We start from the raw sequence: 16882 nt of genomic DNA on the forward strand, positions 1-16882 counted from the left end.
CTGAGTGATGCTGTGGCAGTGCTGATTGATGCTGTGGTGGTGCTAAGTTATGCTGTCATGACACAGTGTCTTTGCTAGTTACAGTGGTAAAGAACTCCCTCCAAAAGTGCACGAGTGAATAACTAATGCTGATATCTTGAAGCACACAGCTAATGTTACCTTGCCCTGTGGTATACTAAAAAAAAAAATTAACAGAGTGCGCAAACCGCAGAGTGAAAGGTTAAATAAAAATAAAGAGAGCCGTGCACGAGTGAATAACTAATGCTGAAATTTTAAAGCAAAGCAGATATGTTAAAGCACATTCACCAATGCTGATATTTTAAAGCTATGCGGATATTTTAAAGCACACACCACACTTGTGCTTGTCACAGTAAAAGAAGAACCAGAAAGAGAAGCTGTAAATCAACTGTCTGTTTAGTGTGCGAAGAAGTTTGGCAAGCGCAGTAGTTTGTTGTTGGGTAGCTTTGTGTGCATGTTTAAAATGTCCAGGAAGCATTCAAAACAAGGAGGCACGTCTGGCGAGGGGTGTGCGATGTGCTTAATGAGCCATGATGAGAGAGGAAAGCCAGATGGCGCTTGTGCGCGTAACCGCATGCTTTAGGCCACACAAAAAGCATATGGTCAGCTTTTTGAAGCCCATTTACTAAAAGTCTCGCCAACTCAGCACATGCGCTGGCTCAGGCGAGACCTAAAAATCATTGAGAGGTTGAGCTTTAGATTTTCTGACAATCACGCTGGCATATAATGTTAAAAAATACATTATACGGCGTGAGAGAGGCTTAAGGGTCAGCAGAAAGAGAGAGGAATGCGGATTAGTAGGAGTACTAAGTGAGAGAAACACATTATTTTGTAAAACAATCAACATTTCTTAGGACTTTCCAAACAGATGTGAGAGTGTGTGTGTTTTCGTCAGTGTGTATGCAAAAATCCCAGGTGAAGTCCGACAGACACCTCACCATACCTGACTGAAAGCGCCTATACCCACCTATTCATCAGAAAATACATTTATGGGGGTGCTGGGGGGTGTAACACCCCCAAATACCCCCACCCCTGAAGCTATGCCCCTCGATTTACACCAAACCAAACAAAGGCACTTCCTTGAGTAAAGTTGCATTTTAATGCCACACCCTCTTTCTTTGACCCCTTCATGTGACAGCTCTGCATGTAATTTTCCTTATTGAATTCAAATTTGGCAAACGTTATTTTGGAAAGTTTTGTGCATATTCATCAAATGGCGCCGTAGTAAACACATAATAACTTTTAATGGAACTTTACAATACATTTATTCATAACTAGAGAGTAGCTGTCACCACCCCCTTTTGTACCACTTTGTTCGCCATACGTTGGCAGGGTATGCTCAGACGTGAGTCCCTTGCTCACTTTGCCACTGGCTTCAAGCAAGCCGGGCTGAAGACGGCTGAAATGCCAGAAACCGGTCCTCGGAAGCTTGTTTCCGGTCCAGGGAAGGCATGGCTTGGCAGTTCGGGCTGGACTGTTCCCATGAGGCACAGGGTCAGACTGATTTGCATATGGCCCTGTCTGAACTGGGGTGGCAGAGTGGGCTAAAGAACGGTGATGGATTAAACCCAGATCTGTTGACTGGGTGTGAGTGTTTGATTGGTTCAGATGCTCCGTCCATCACCACCCCCTTTTGTAACACTCTGTGTATAAGCATATTTCCCAAACAAACTTTCCCCAGTTCTGACGGTCACAGTGACGGTGGTACATGGACGGGCGGGGAACATTAAATTTTGATTACTCCGGTAAACGTGATTTATTTCAAATTTTGGCTGCAAACCCGGGCACGTTTCGACGAGCCTCTTTCACTTACTAAATGATGAAAAGTACCTCCTTTCTACGAGAGTAAAATGCTTTAGACATATTCATCTAGAGATTGGATGTGCACAGAAAGAATAATTTCATATTCAGTAAGCATTTGAACAACATCAAGTAGGCAACACTTCACAGTGCCATTTGAAATGCAAGATCTGTTACTCTGTGGTCCAATTGAAATAGGAATTACTTGAAGAAGCTGGTACAAAGTTCACCACAATGACTATTTCCAAAACATGAATAGTAGACTACCAAATTGTATAATCACTCTAATGAATGTACATTCAAACAATTGCAGATTTAGTATAACAAACGTGCATGTTAAATAAGTGAAGTACAGCTGTACCTACCAATTTTCAATCATGCCAAAGAATGTACATTTATTTATTGAGACTTTTATATAGATCTGACTAGACCCAGGGGGTGTCAGAGGGCTTTACAAGACAGCAGTAAAAGAAGTATTCACTGTTGACATAGTATCACAAGAGGGGGGGAAAGAACAGTGCAACATAATATTCATATCTCCAAGAGTCACAAATAATCCAGCATTGACTGCCCAAGGCATAGACGCTGAATTGGGTAGATGACCGTATTGGATGGTCTTGTTGGTATACCAAACTCAAGGGGGCAGGTGAGGTATTTGTTCAAGAATAGAGTTTTGAGATTCAGTTTGAGGCAGCTATAGTAGGGCCTGCAGCAAAGGTCTTTAGAAAGTGAGTTCCAGGTTTATTGTGAAACCCAGGCATTGAATTGTGGCGATCACTGTTTGAGTATCCTTATGGCATTTTTCTTCTGATTGTGCTTTTACTAGCTAATTGTCCAAGTATGGATAGACATGGATTCCTTGTCTTAGCTGTGCTGCTACTGCTGCAAGGCACTTTATGAAGACCTTTGGTGTTCACTTTAGGCCAAATGGTAGCACTCTAAATTGGTAATGCACTTTGTCCAATACAAATCAGCTGGTATTTTTGTGTTTTTGTTTCTTAGGTCTGTGTAGATAAGCGTCTTTTAGATCTAGGGCAGCCATATAATCCCCTTTCCTTAGGAGTGCTATTACTCCTTGGAGTGTTGTCATCTTGAAGTGTTGTGCACTAATGAATTTGCTGAGGAATCTGAGGTCTAGGATTGGTCTCAGAGTCAGATCTTGATTTGGGATCAGGAAATAAGGTGAATAGTTTCCTTGGTTTGCTTTCTTTGTTGGTACCCTTTCTACAGCTCTCATTTGTAAGAGTTCTTTGACTTTTTCCTGAGCTGTAGGTTCTCTTGACCTCAAAACCTTTTTTGTTTTGGGGTGATTCGTGGCGATTCTGAGTAGCACTATGCAGTATCTGTGACGTATTATGTTGAAAACCAAATTGTTTAAGGTGATTTTTTTCTCACTCCTGTGGGTAGCTCCCTATTCTGCCTCCCACTGGTGTTTTGTGGTGACATACACTGTTGTGCAAGTCACTTGCCTGTTGCTCCTCCTGAGCCTCGGAGTGCCTGGGATATTCCCTTTCCTTGACCATGAAAGGACTGCCTTGCAGAGTGTTGCCACTCTTTGGCTGCTGTAGTTGTTTGCCCGATGTGAAGGGCACTCTGCCTGCGGGACTTTGGAATAGAGTTCCTCCTCTCCTAAAGGAACATCTGAATTGCAATGCCCCCATTGCCTTTTCTGTTTCGTTGTCGGTCTTCAACTGTGTAAGGGATTCATCCACCGCCTGTCCTAACAAGGAGTCATCTATGAACGACATGTTCATTATTGTGGCTTGTACTTCTGGTTTGAATATGGACACTCTGAGCCAGGCATGCCTTCTTAGTGTTGTTACAATGCACATCTGCCTGCTGGCAGTGTCTGCTGGGTCTAAGGCTGGCTTTAGGCAGGAGTTAGCAATGTACATCTCCTCTTGCATCATTGCCTTGGTCATTTTATTGTACTCCTCTGGGAGGTGCTGCATGAGGTACTACATCTCGTCCCTTTGTTGATGGCCGTACCAGTTCAAGAGGGCATTGGGAGGTAGCAATCCTCCATTGAGCTTCTACTACCCTCCCCATTTTCCTTCTCACCAGGTCATGTCTTTTGCTTTCCTTTTCAGGAGGTGGGAATGGTGAAGTGTGGGGGTTGCAATAATTATTGAGTCCGCAGGAGTGCTCCTCTGGATGTATTTAGGGGCAGATTTACAAGCCCCTTGGGCCTCTTTTAAGCAGCTGTTGCATCACTTTTGTGATGCAGTGGCAGCGCCAAATATGCCCCATGCTGCGGGGTATGTGCTGTGGGGAGATGCGTCACGTTGTAAAGCCCTGTGCCAGAAGTAGGCGTTCCTGTGCAAGGGGGGCGGCGTTCCAGCGCAGGAACGCCTTCCAAAAGTGGCTGAGTGAAATCTACAAGATTTCACTTAGTCACTTTTGAGCCCATGCTGTATCAAACCCCTGCGCCTGCTTGAAGCAGGCGTACGGACTGACGCAGCATTGTAAAGATAGGGCCCCCCCAGAGCATTTCTGGAGCTGCGTCGCGCTTGCGATGCAACTCCAGCAATGCGCTGCCTTTACGGCACAGATGGGGCACGCATCTGTGCCGTTTTTGCCCCATGGTGCAGCGCATTGTAAATGCGGCGCATCCATGGTGGCGGAGCCGTGGCGCACAATAACTGGCACATCCCTGCTGATATGCAGGGATGCTACAGTTATTGTAGATCTGCCTCTTAGTGTCTTGAGTTGAAGATTTCTATTTTTTCTCAACTCTGGGTGTTACAGCCCTTGCTAGTTCCCGGAATACCTCCTTCGCTTGGTTCAATTTGCCGGGGTCATATATAGATTCCCTTTGTGGGAGGGCATTCAGGTTCCCAGGAGAAAACAGGAATCCTTTTTTGCTCCTCCAACTAAACTCCATATGTCTCAGCAGTCCTTTTGAAGAGGCTGTTGTAGAGAGTTAGGTCATCTGGTGGAGATGGCCTCAAAGACTAGTTATCCACTCCTTTTAGGGACTCAGCGTGGCATCTTCGACCTCCTTGAAATCCTAGAAGTCTTCCTGCTCCTCTTCATGAGGTTCTGAAGTTTCTGGGGCTTCCAAAGCAGACTGGGCATGTTCGGTCTCGGTCGACGTCGAAGGCTTAACAATGAATACGGGATGTCTTTGAGGAGTTGTCAAACTCTGTTAAAAGAAGACACTGTCCTCAGCTCTTCAACTTCTTTTATTGAACATGATATCACACCACCAACAGCGCAGCCTGCCAAATAACGACAACAAATATTTTCTTCCTTTGCAGGAGCAGGTCCTTTTTTTTATTTTATCGTGTCCATTTCAGCTTTGAGCCTTCTTTTTTGCATTTGACCTCAAGTGCTTTCTGTTCAGCTTCTTCTTTTCGGCATCCTGTTGCTATTTTTTCTGGTTGCTTTTTCTCTGCATCAGCTGTGTTGCTCTTGTCATCAGATTCTTCTCCATGTGATGTCTTGGCTTCCTCAACGTTTCCTTGTCATCACTGGATAGGCAGAGGTCCTTCAGCGAAACCTGCAACCTCTGAATGCTGGCCATGGTGGTGCAGGTTTCCAGCCTTTAGTGGCTTAGGTCAAACGCAGTGCATGCCTCCTAGTTTTTGGGAGACAAAGATTGCAAGACCTCATGGGGGTCTCTCTGGGCAAACTTGTGGTGGCAGTTGTGACAGAATTTAAAGGTGGTGTTTTCCATGACCTCTACCTGCCTTCATTCTCTGATCACATGGATGGTATTGGTGGGGTCCCCTTGTGTCAAAACAAGGGTTCCCTGAATAGATAGGTCAACCCCTAGGTCAACCCCTAGGTCAGGGAAAATACAATGTGAAAGTAACAACCCAGGCGGTATTAGATGCTTGTCAAAGTAATAATAGGAGGGCACAGAACCAATTTCAGAGTGGAGAACACAGTATTTTATTATTAATACACACAATTTAAAAATTATTTAATGAAAAATCACAAAAGATAAAAATGCATATACAGAATTCTAAAAAATCATATCAACATAACACAAAAGGCAATTCCATCAATACAATATATTAAAAGCAATAATAAAAAAGGACAATAGAGTATTTTATCGACGCACGTTTCGGCGACCAGCGCCTTCTTCAGGACAAAGAACACTCAAATACCTAAATGTGAAGAAAATAAACAACAATAAAAAACAAAACATATATAGATCTATTGACATAATAACATCAATAATAAATAAATAACAACTAAAATGTGCAGGACCTAATACACATACTGAATTACAGTCTCCTAAAGCTACAAAGAAATTGGACCATGGAGCCAATTTTAACAAGTTTTGCCCAACCCAAAGGGAAAGGGATAAATATGACCCTCGTTGCTCATTTGATTAGGCGTTGTTATAAAATATATAAGGTCACTCCATATGGACTCAATGCATTCAGCAAAAGTTATTTATGGACCTACTCTAAACTGCGATAAAAAACCGTTCTAGTTCTAATGGAGCATTTACCGGATTTTGGCATTCCATTAATTACAAACTGATAAAGGTAGCCATCTATTGCACTATATAGAACCATAGAGTGCAAGCCCTATGTTCCCAAAGTAGCTGCTCATACTTACTTTGGACGTGTCTGACAAAGCCGCGAATTACTGTCGATTTATTCAGTCAGAATTAGATCTCGCGCTTGAAAAGGTAATTTCTAATGAAATAGAAAAAAAATTTTAACAACATAAATGGCCTGCCTACATTTACTCGATATCGTAAGTCGTCTCATCCTAAGCTGAAGCTCGCATTATGAGTAGATGAGCCAAAAGACATATTCATATCACCTTAACCAAAGATAATTAAAGGGGATAATGCATAAGGGTTCACTATAAATAAATGATAAAACGGCAGCCGAACCCAAAATGATCAATTCAATAATTCAACTTACACGGATTTTCAGAATAAATCCTCAAAATTCGCATTTCCATTTACACAAAAGACAAATGTAAGTTTTCTCCTCTAACTTAAGTTAGCAGTTATTTTTCTGTCTGCTCTAGTTTTATAATCGTTAACGTCTGACTGGTTTCATTTCTACTTTTCCAGCAGTCTCTTTATATCTACGGAGGAGAAAACTTACATTCGTCTTTTGTGTAAATGGAAAACGCAAATTTTGAGGATTTCTGCACCCTGGCAGAGCCGGTATAGCATCTTGCTCGGCTTGTTGCCCCATTGGCAGATTCTGCTGCGAGACGCCAGCCAAATTTGATGGACCTCGTCCAGTAGGAGAGAGGCGTACAACTGTTGTGCCTGCAGCAGCTGACGCACCGCCAGCCCATCGCTCGCACCCCGACTTCGACATTCCAGACCCTCCACCTCTGCCTCCACCCTGACCAATTCGTCCCGATGTTTCCTACGGGCCGCCGTACACCTTGCTATATATATTCCCCATAGAGTGGGCTTCAGTGCCTATCAGAGTGTGACAGCGATAGTAACGGAGCCTTCATTAGCGGCAAAATAATCTGCGATTGCGCCCCGCATGTGCTTCTCATAGTCCGCATTATGTAAATGCCATACCGCTAGGCGCCAGCGAAAGGGCTGCCGCCCTCTGCGCAGCCGCAACTCCACAAACACCGGAGAGTGGTCCGATAGCCCCCGGGGGAGGATCCCAGCTGTCACCACCCTTGTCACCGCTGCCTGGGGGACAAAGACATAGTCTAATCTGGAGAACGACTTATGTACCGCCGAGAGGTAAGTGAATTCCCTCCTGTCGCCATGAACGAGTCGCCAGATGTCCACCCAATCCAGGCCAGTAACCAGGGAGGATAGCTTCGTGGGCAGTGCGCCACCCGGGCCCCCACCCGCCCTACTCCTATCTCGACCCATATCGAGAACATCGTTCCAATCGCCACCCACTACTGAGGCCACGTCTGGCATATCAGCCCACAGACAGAGCAGCCATTCAACGGAGGACCACTGCAATGGGGGAGGGGCAAACACACATCCCAGCACGATGGGGTCTTCCCCAATCTTGCCCCGAAGAAAAACATATCGTCCCTGTTGATCCAGCCACTGCTGCGCATGCACATACGGCACCCTGTGGTGGATGAGGACCGCCACCCCCCTAGAACCTTGCACAAACCCTGCATGAAAGACCTGTTGGAAGCCATAGCGCTGCAGGCAGAGGACCTTGGTACCCAAGAAATGGGTCTCCTGTAGGAGGAGGACATCAGCTCCGGATCTCTTGGCCTGACGCAGGACAGCCCTGCGCTTGATTTTATCTAACATCCCACGCACATTCCAGCTTACAATTTACATTTTTAAACGAAAGTTGACCAAATAGCCGAAGACTGCGAGAGGAACGACAAGAGAGAAGGGGCTCCTGCTCTTCTCTCATGATGGGGACCCCACCAATACCATCCATATTGATCATGCCCCAGAGAGCAACGTGGCATAACATATGCCGGGCCCACGTAGCTTTGGCAGTGGTCCGACAGACGGGGGTGCCAGCAGCGTTCCTGTTGGCGGACAAGGACAGGGTGTTTGACTCCCTGAGTTGGGTCTACCTTTTCGCCCTCCTTCGTAGGCTTAATCTTGGTCCCCCGTTCCTGTCGTATGTGCGACTACTGTATACTGAATTGACAGCGTCGGTTCGGGTGGCGGGTGCGGTATCGTCTAGCTTCCAGATTCGCTGTGGCACCAGGCAGGGGTGCCCCTTGTCACCTTATTTATTTGCCTTGGAGATGGACCCGCTTGCGGCCTGGGTGCATATTGATGCACAGTTAGAGGGGTTTGAGTGGGCTGCCGGCCTCAGCGATAGGATCGCATTATATGCGGATGATGTCCTTTTTTTCTTAACGGTGTTGGATAGGACGGGGCCGCGGATCCTGGAGATTATGCAAATATTTGGGGAGGCGTCCAGGCTGTACATGAACCCTCGCAAGTCTACCCTACGGGTACTAGGGGCTCGGGATGGGGTGGGTCCATGGGCGTCAGCGCTGCAGGTGGCGGTGGGTGGCCTCAAATATCTGGGCGTTTTCCTCTCCGACGTGCCAGCTGTGTCCTGGGAGCGGAATGTGGTACCGGTTTGGAAGCGCGTACAGGCGGATATCAAGATTTGGTCCCGTATGCCACTAACGATCTATGTCAGATCGGCGATCTTCAAGATGGTGGCGCTCCCCCACCTGCTATACCAGTTGCAGAATCACCCGTACCCGATCACACCCCGGTGGTTCCGGCTGGTGAATTCGGCACTGGGGCAGTTTCTTTGAGGGGGGAGGAGTGGTGCGTGTCGCATTGCGTACGTGCTCTCTCTCCACGTACTGTGGGGGGCCTCGCGACCTCAGATCTCCTTTCCTACTATCAGGCCTCGCACCTGCTGGTCCTCAATGAGTGGTGGTATGGAGACAGGAGGGACCCGGCCTGCGCTGTGGAGCGGTACATGATGAGGCAGTCCCCTCTCCATACGATACTCTATTCAGCTGAGTCACATGGTGCGCTGCCGCCTGCGACAAAAGTAGTCTATCAAATCTGGCGACACTCTCTGAAGCGTATGGGGTGGTGGAACACACTGACAGAAGAAACCCCCCTGTGGCATAATGGGTGCCTGCCGGCCTTGGCGGCCCTACAGGGCTTTCGGGGTTGGGACGCCATTGGCATCTCCACCCTGTGCGATGTTGTGCACTATGGCTCCCTCAAATCGTTCCGCGATCTGCAAGTGGAATATCAAATGCCCCAATCGCAATTCTTCCGATATCTCCAGTTCAGGCACGCGCTTACTCCCAGCCTGGAGGGCCTCGATTCTCTCCATGAGTTTAGCCCACTGGAGGTGAAAGTCTTTATGGGCGACCTGGAGACCAAGAAAATATTGCGAATATACCAAACCCTGGTCACTCATAGCGCGTCCTCACTGGAGAAACTACGGGGGCGTGGGAGGAGGATGTGGGGTCATTGGAGGAGGAAGACTGGAGGGAGGCCCTGGCTGCACCTCGGGGGGCAGCCATTGCTATGCGTCTTTGCCTTATCCAATTTAAGTACCTTCACCGGGTCTACTTTACTCGGGTACGACTGTGGCGGGCGGGATTGAGTACCACCCCGGTGTGTCTCAGATGTGGTGTGACAGAGGGCACATTTCTGCATACAGTCTGGCAATGCCTGTCGCTGTACCGCTTTTGGAGAGGGATATTCGCCCGCCTCTCCGAAGTTCTGGGATGGTCGCTTCCACGTACGCCACAGCTTGCCCTGTTACATGTGATGGAAGGGATTGGGGTAATCTCTAGAAAAAGGCACCTATTACAGCTGGGTCTCACGTTGGCGAAACAGGACATTGCTAGGATGTGGAAGGATGTGCGGGCACCCTCGGTTGCCACATGGTAGAACGGCCTTGACTTCTGCATGGGGTTGGAGCGGCCAAAATTTGGAAGCAGTGGGCTGACTATAGGGGCCTGTGATTGGAGCCTCCGGTTGAAACGGATGATATCCTTGTGGACTGAGGGTAGGGACGGGTGTTTGGGCCTGGTGGGGGGCGGTCTGGGGTGCGTGTGTGTGTGGGTGGGTGGGTCTCGGTGGAGGTTGCGCATCTCGGGGGTGGGTGGGATATAGTTGGGGCAAGGGGGTATGTTATCCTGAATGATGCTTATTGACAAATATGCTAGTTGTGTTGTTTTTCCAAAAAGTCAATTGCTGCCTGTAATTGTGTAACAAGATGCCACAGTGGTCTCTGGGGTACAAAGCCCTGCACCTATTGTGCAGATTGACGAATAAAGTTTATATTTTTCAGAAAACTTTCGAAGCTTCTCCATCGTTCTTTAAGACCCAGCAGCAGAAAAAAGAATCTGAAGATGGCGACTATGCACAGGAACCTCAGAGGGCGCCATTTGACGTCACACAGGGGATGGACATACCACCAAATGGTGTCGACGACGCCTACGGCAAAAATAAACAAGCATTTACAATGCAACGGTTTCGCCTTTGGAGAAGTTAGAGCTATTGGCATTGTAAATGACAAAATGTGTATGTATGTGTTGGTTTTGAAAACAGATAAATAAATGGCATTGTCTTTTACATTGCCAATAGCTTCATCTCTCGCAAATGTGAGAACTATTGTACCCTAAGGACGAGCTCAGCAGACAGCAATTACTACCACCCACCCACACACCCAGAGCCAGCCACACACACCCAGAGCCAGCCACACACACCCAGAGCCAGCCACACACACAACCAGAGCAGTCACACACACACACACACACACACACACACACACACACACTGGAGCAGTCACACACACACACACACACACACACACTGGAGCAGTCACACACACACACACACACACACACACACACACACACACACACACACACACTGGAGCAGTCACATACACACACACACACTCTGGAGCAGTCACATACACACACACACACCCAGGTGCAGTCACACACACACACTGGAGCAGTCACACACACACTGGAGCAGTCACATACAAACACACCCTGGAGCAGTCACACACACACACACCCAGGAGCAGTCACACACACACACACACACACACACTGGAGCAGTCACATACACACACACACACACACACCCAGGAGCAGTCACACACACACACAAGTGAGCAGTGTGAGCAGCGATATGATGTGCCTGATGCCACTACAGTCTGGCAAAAAACCGGACCGCCTGTGCCAGGGCACAAAACAGAGCCTGATAAGGACCCGTTTCAAGGCCCTCTTAAAAAAAACTGCCGGTGCTCAGCACCGGTGAGACCCGGCCCACCTAAAGCCATGTGAAAGGACTTTTTCACACGCGACATTCATGCCCCAAATCTGTGGTGTTCATCTGCAGTACGAGCCGAGCACAAATATTATATAATTTCTAGTTTGAAAATCCGGTGGTACTCACCGCGAGGATTGGACGTTGCCTCACAGCTGCCTCTGATGCAGGCGTTGGACGGTGCCCGCGTCTTCCAGGCGCAGAGCAGCCGCCGCGGCTTCGGTTCCTCGAGCTGAGGTGGCTGGAGAGTTCACTCTATTTCTTAAACGGGCTCCGCCTGCTTCCCTTCGGCTCCCACCCTGCCTGCGCGCTGATAACCCGGCCTTGGCGCAAGAGTCAATATGCGTGTCAGATAGGCGGGCCATTAGGGAGAGAAGCGCCTGGTGTGCAGTGGGCGTTGGTGCCAGCTGCTGTTGGGGGAACGGTGTGGCACTTCGTGACATGTAGATAGATACTGGTCCGACTCTGGCCATGGCTCGGAGGCTCCTTTCCTGGTTAGTGCGCGTTAGTGTCCGGACTCTTTCTTGGCGTCGCTTGGGTTTTGCTCAGTGTTCCCCAAGGGACGTCACCCCTCCTACAGATTACTGGGGTACTCTCCGCCCCCTCTGTCTCTCGCAGTCACGGAGGTCAGCATAGGGTGTCCACTGTGCTGCCCTGCCTTAGTGGGACCGACCACGCGCCTTTGGCAGAGGGTGATTCTGACCCAGAGATTGGTGAACTCCAACCGTACACTCGCCCACCCGAGTGACGAACGGTGACCTTTGTGTTCATTCGACAGGCCCTTCTAACTTTGCAGTATTGGTGCCCTACTTTAGATCAAGTCCTTGCTTATTGTTACTGTGAGCAAGTGGCGACCATTAGGCACCCCTTTCAGACAGCCCTCCGCCCCCCTCCCCCGTCCCCACCTCACTCTTTCTCAGCGTTGTGGCGAACTTTGGGAATCAGGGAGCGGAGCGCTTGGCAGCTGGTGGCACAGCGCACGCGCTTCCACCCCTGGCGGAAACGGTTTATAACAGGATTAATTTGTCAGGCAGTGTGTGCAGGGCTGCTTTAAACTTTGCCATGCAAAATCTGGAGCTAGTTTATAGCTATAGTTTTCTTTAAAAAGCAAGCGTATGCCAGGACCTAATAAATACAGGGATTAAAAAGACAGGATAATGCCCCAGTTCTTTGTTGGCAAGGTTGGAAGTCCACTAAAAATACTTCTGGGGCGGTTTCTAGGACTTCAGGCCAGTCTTAGGCCTTCTGGGTGCTTCATAGCGCTTCTGTGCGCTCTAAACGGGAGAAATCGCGGCACCCTACCAAATCTCACGCATCTCGCGTGAGTCGCGTACCTACGGCCTTACCAACTCTCACGCATCACGCGTGAGTACGGGTACGCGACGTACTGAAGGAACGAAGCGTACTGTTCAGAGGGGTACGCAGCGTATCTTGCAAGGCGCACAGTCCACCCAATGTGAAGTGTACAGTTCAGGTGAGTACGCAGCGGACCTTACAATTAATCTGCAGGTGGGAGGAAACAAAACGCCCAGTACGTGGAGTACAATTCTAAAAGCGCTCAGTTGATTTAACGCTTTTTGGGCAATGCGAGGCGTACTCTGGCCACCAGCACTACGGAGCGCCCTCGGCTACTCAAGCAACGCGCAGCTCGATCACTCATCTGAGTTTGAGCCACTCTATTGCCACAGCCTCGAGGCAAGGAATGCACATCTATCATCCTAACTCAGAAACTCGGGATAATTATAAACATGGAGAGTTTTGCTAACCCACCCAGGTGATGAGCCGATTAAACAAGCACTCACCCGAGGCGGCAGTCGAAGAGCTGGGGGGCGTGTTTTTCGTGCTCTCCCCTTCCCATTGGCTGGAAGGTAAAATTCCAGCCAATGGGAAGAGGAGAGGGCGGAACTTAAAAAAAGAGTCAGAAACGCCCACGATTCGCGTTCTGACCGGGAAAGAGTGATGGACAACCGTGTCTTCCAATGGCTAGCCTCCATTTATGGAGCTAGCCAATGGAAGACAAGGCGGGACCAAAGCCCATATGTAGAGACATAAGATTTCGGCTCCGCCCACCCACTGCTCACGCAGTGGGACGGTAGCCGAAACCTAAAAACTGGAAATTCTGGACCAGTCCACTAGATGGCGGAATAATGCACAGCATAAGAATCCAGAAAATGATTCATGCTGCAAAACATCGCTTTTCCAGATTTCAATGGGTCGACCAGGAGGCACACTATGGAGGAAAGTCTGGTCCACCTTGCTTTCCCTCAGGGTACTAGCCAGCTATGAGCTGTCCACACTGTGTATCTCATTGTATGACATGATTTTCTCTCTGGTTGCTGCGACTATGGTATTGCCATTATTATATGCTTGCCGCACTTTTGACCGGGGACTCCATTCCCCAGAATCCAGCAAGTGCCAGGAGGCGCCTACCCGATCTTGTTGCGCCTTGAGGCGCATAAAAACAGCTTGGGGCTCCCGCAGAGCAGGACGCGCGCGAACGCACCGGGAAAAGCCCAGGCCTGCGGCAGGCCTTCCACACTCGTCGGAGGGCTGGGCCTACCCTCTTGGTTTTCCTGTCTGGATTCCGGGATAAAGATGACTGGACCCAACTAGTTAAAGCTGTGTTAAGGTAAAATAGATTTAAGCTCTACCAATTATAGAGCAAACACCAGCATGGGGAAAAGGAAACCTACGCCAGCTGTAAAATATACTGACACAACCTTAGATGGTTTCCTCCAAAAGGAAATTGAAAAAGCTGAGCGCAGACTCTCATCAGTTCAACCCCCTGACCCACCAGCTCCAGCCCTCTCCGATTCTTATATAGCTGTGGCTGACACTGATGTTGGTGAGAGGTTACAAGTCCCTCTTTCACCAAATGTTGTAATTCTGGCCCAAAACGAATCATGTACCATACAACATGGAGCCAAGCCTATCTCCCTCCCACTGGCAGTAGAGACTGGGTTCAAGCTTACTACAGGAGGGAAAAGAAAGCGCACCGAAATAGTGGGGGTAGGCGCAGACCAAAGACTGAAGGGCCATTCACTAAAAGTAAAGAGACCTAAACAAACCCTACTGTGTAAATCCGCGTTGGAGGAGGAAGAATAAACTCCAGGATGAAACAGACAAGTCCACTGATAGACTTAGCAAAGTAGTACAGGCGGCCTTGGCACCCATTTTAGCCCATCTACTTTGCATACAAGAGCACTTGCCCGACTGTCGAATAGTTCTGGGAACCTAATGATAACAAGAAAACAAGTGGACATGGTCACCCGACGAAGCTGTATTAATAAGAGGCTAAATGATGGAAGTTATGTTATTATTAGTGTCAATCTGGGAGGGTTGCTCCCTACAAGTGACCTACACTTCACACATAACCAATGTTCCCCTCAAGAGCCCATCCCCATAAACGTCAACTAAAGACCAATGCCTTTGCTATCTGGGGTTGTGGGACGGGAAAGGGCTTCCGGTGGGGACAATCGAACGCAAGGACTTGGGGCTACTAATCGAGAGAACATCTTGGGTCAGTCCCGTAGCCCGGCAGGACCAGAGGTTGCGGTCTAGCTGGAGAAGGGGCTAGACTATATCTTGCACATGATCTTTCGGACGCGCAGCGGGCGCGCCAAATGGGTGCCCGTCTGCGCCCGTCCGCGCTAAGACCGTTCTTAGCGCCATATCCCCTGCCCCCCCCAGACCTCATCAAGGAGGCAAGGTACTTACTTACACAAGTATTCAACTTAGGGACATAAGGAATCACATGGGTAGCCCTCGCTGTCCTCATTTTAACGCAGACTCCCTTACTAACTTACTATCCTCTCAATGCTCTAATTGTTCATACAAACTGACACTACCTTTTCACCAACAAGCGCAGAATCTACTCACAGGAGAGCTGGATACCAAACATACCCATTGTGCTCTTATCAACGCTCGCTCTCTCATAAAGCACAAAGATGAAATCTCTGAATTTATAACCAGCCACAATATAGATCTCCTCTTTATCACAGAAACCTGGGCAGATCAAGCATCAGGCCCAGATTTCTGTATAGCGACTCCGGATGGATATCATGTAGTCAGGCAGGATAGATCCTCAGACAAAAGAGGCGGTGAAATAGCTATTATATACAGAAAAACCTTTTTTTTGTCAAAGGCAGAAAAAACTTTTTAACAAGGATAGAACCCATTGACTTTGAGTCCGCCGAAGCATTAACTTTTTCCATTATGCTTTCTCCCAATCCTTTAAAGGAACCCTTCTCTATCGGCCACCTACCCACCGGTCCCCTTTCCTGGCGTCCCTTAATACTTTATTAGAACCTATGGCAGCCAATCCTGATGAGATGATATTAGGCGATTTTAAATTTCATTTTGAAACTACTAATGATAGAGACGCCTCAGCCTTAATTTCGGACCTTTCATTAACAGGCCTCAAACAGCTGATCACAGCTCCCACTCATCAGGCTGGACATACCCTTGATGGTCTATTCACTAATAACCCTCACATTACCTCACCCTCAGTGAAACCTTTAACGTGGTCAGACCACGCTGCAGTAATGTTTGCCATCATAACCAGAAATCATAAAAATTCACACATTACAAATCGCTCTCGTGTCCAATTTCGAGTTTGGAAAAACATGGATGCTTCAACCCTACAGAGCACCTTGGCCTCCACCCAACTAGGTGACACAACAGATCCACACATAGCTTCTAATAACTATAGTGTTTGGCTTAACAATGCTTTTATCACGTTAGCACCTTCTAAAAATATGCTGCCCAATCGTAACACACCATCCGCCCCTTGGTTCTCAGAAACCCTCAGACTGGAAAGGCAACGGTGTAGAAACCTAGAAAGGCGCTGGCGCAAAGAATATGACAATAATGATAGAGAGGTATACAAAAAATCACTGGCTACATATAGAAAGCTTCTAACTACAGAAAAACGAAACTTTTATCTTGCGCAAATAGAGTCAGCCAAAAATTCCACTAAAGAACTCTATCAAGTTGTTACGAAGCTATCTATCCCACCAGTATGTACTATCATAGAACCCTCCCAAAATCTGTGTAACGACCTGGCAGACTTTTTAAACCTTAAGGTCAACGATATTTTCTCTAATTTTACTTCCAAGGCCGCCGCCGAATTAACCAGCTCCAATAAGAACCACAGCCCTCCTTGTATAGCCTTTTGTGAATTTAGTCAAATTTCCACAACGCAGACAGTTGAACTTATGACAATTATCAAATCAGGATCACCACTTGATCCTTGCCCACCTTTGATTCTCAAGCCAGTGACCAATCTTATAGCCCCAGCTCTCACACATATCTGTAACTCTATGTTTCTCTCTGGTTCCTATCCGTCGATTTGGA

Source organism: Lissotriton helveticus, chromosome 7 (assembly GCF_964261635.1).
Source record: "Lissotriton helveticus chromosome 7, aLisHel1.1, whole genome shotgun sequence".
NCBI classification, from domain to species: domain Eukaryota; kingdom Metazoa; phylum Chordata; class Amphibia; order Caudata; family Salamandridae; genus Lissotriton; species Lissotriton helveticus.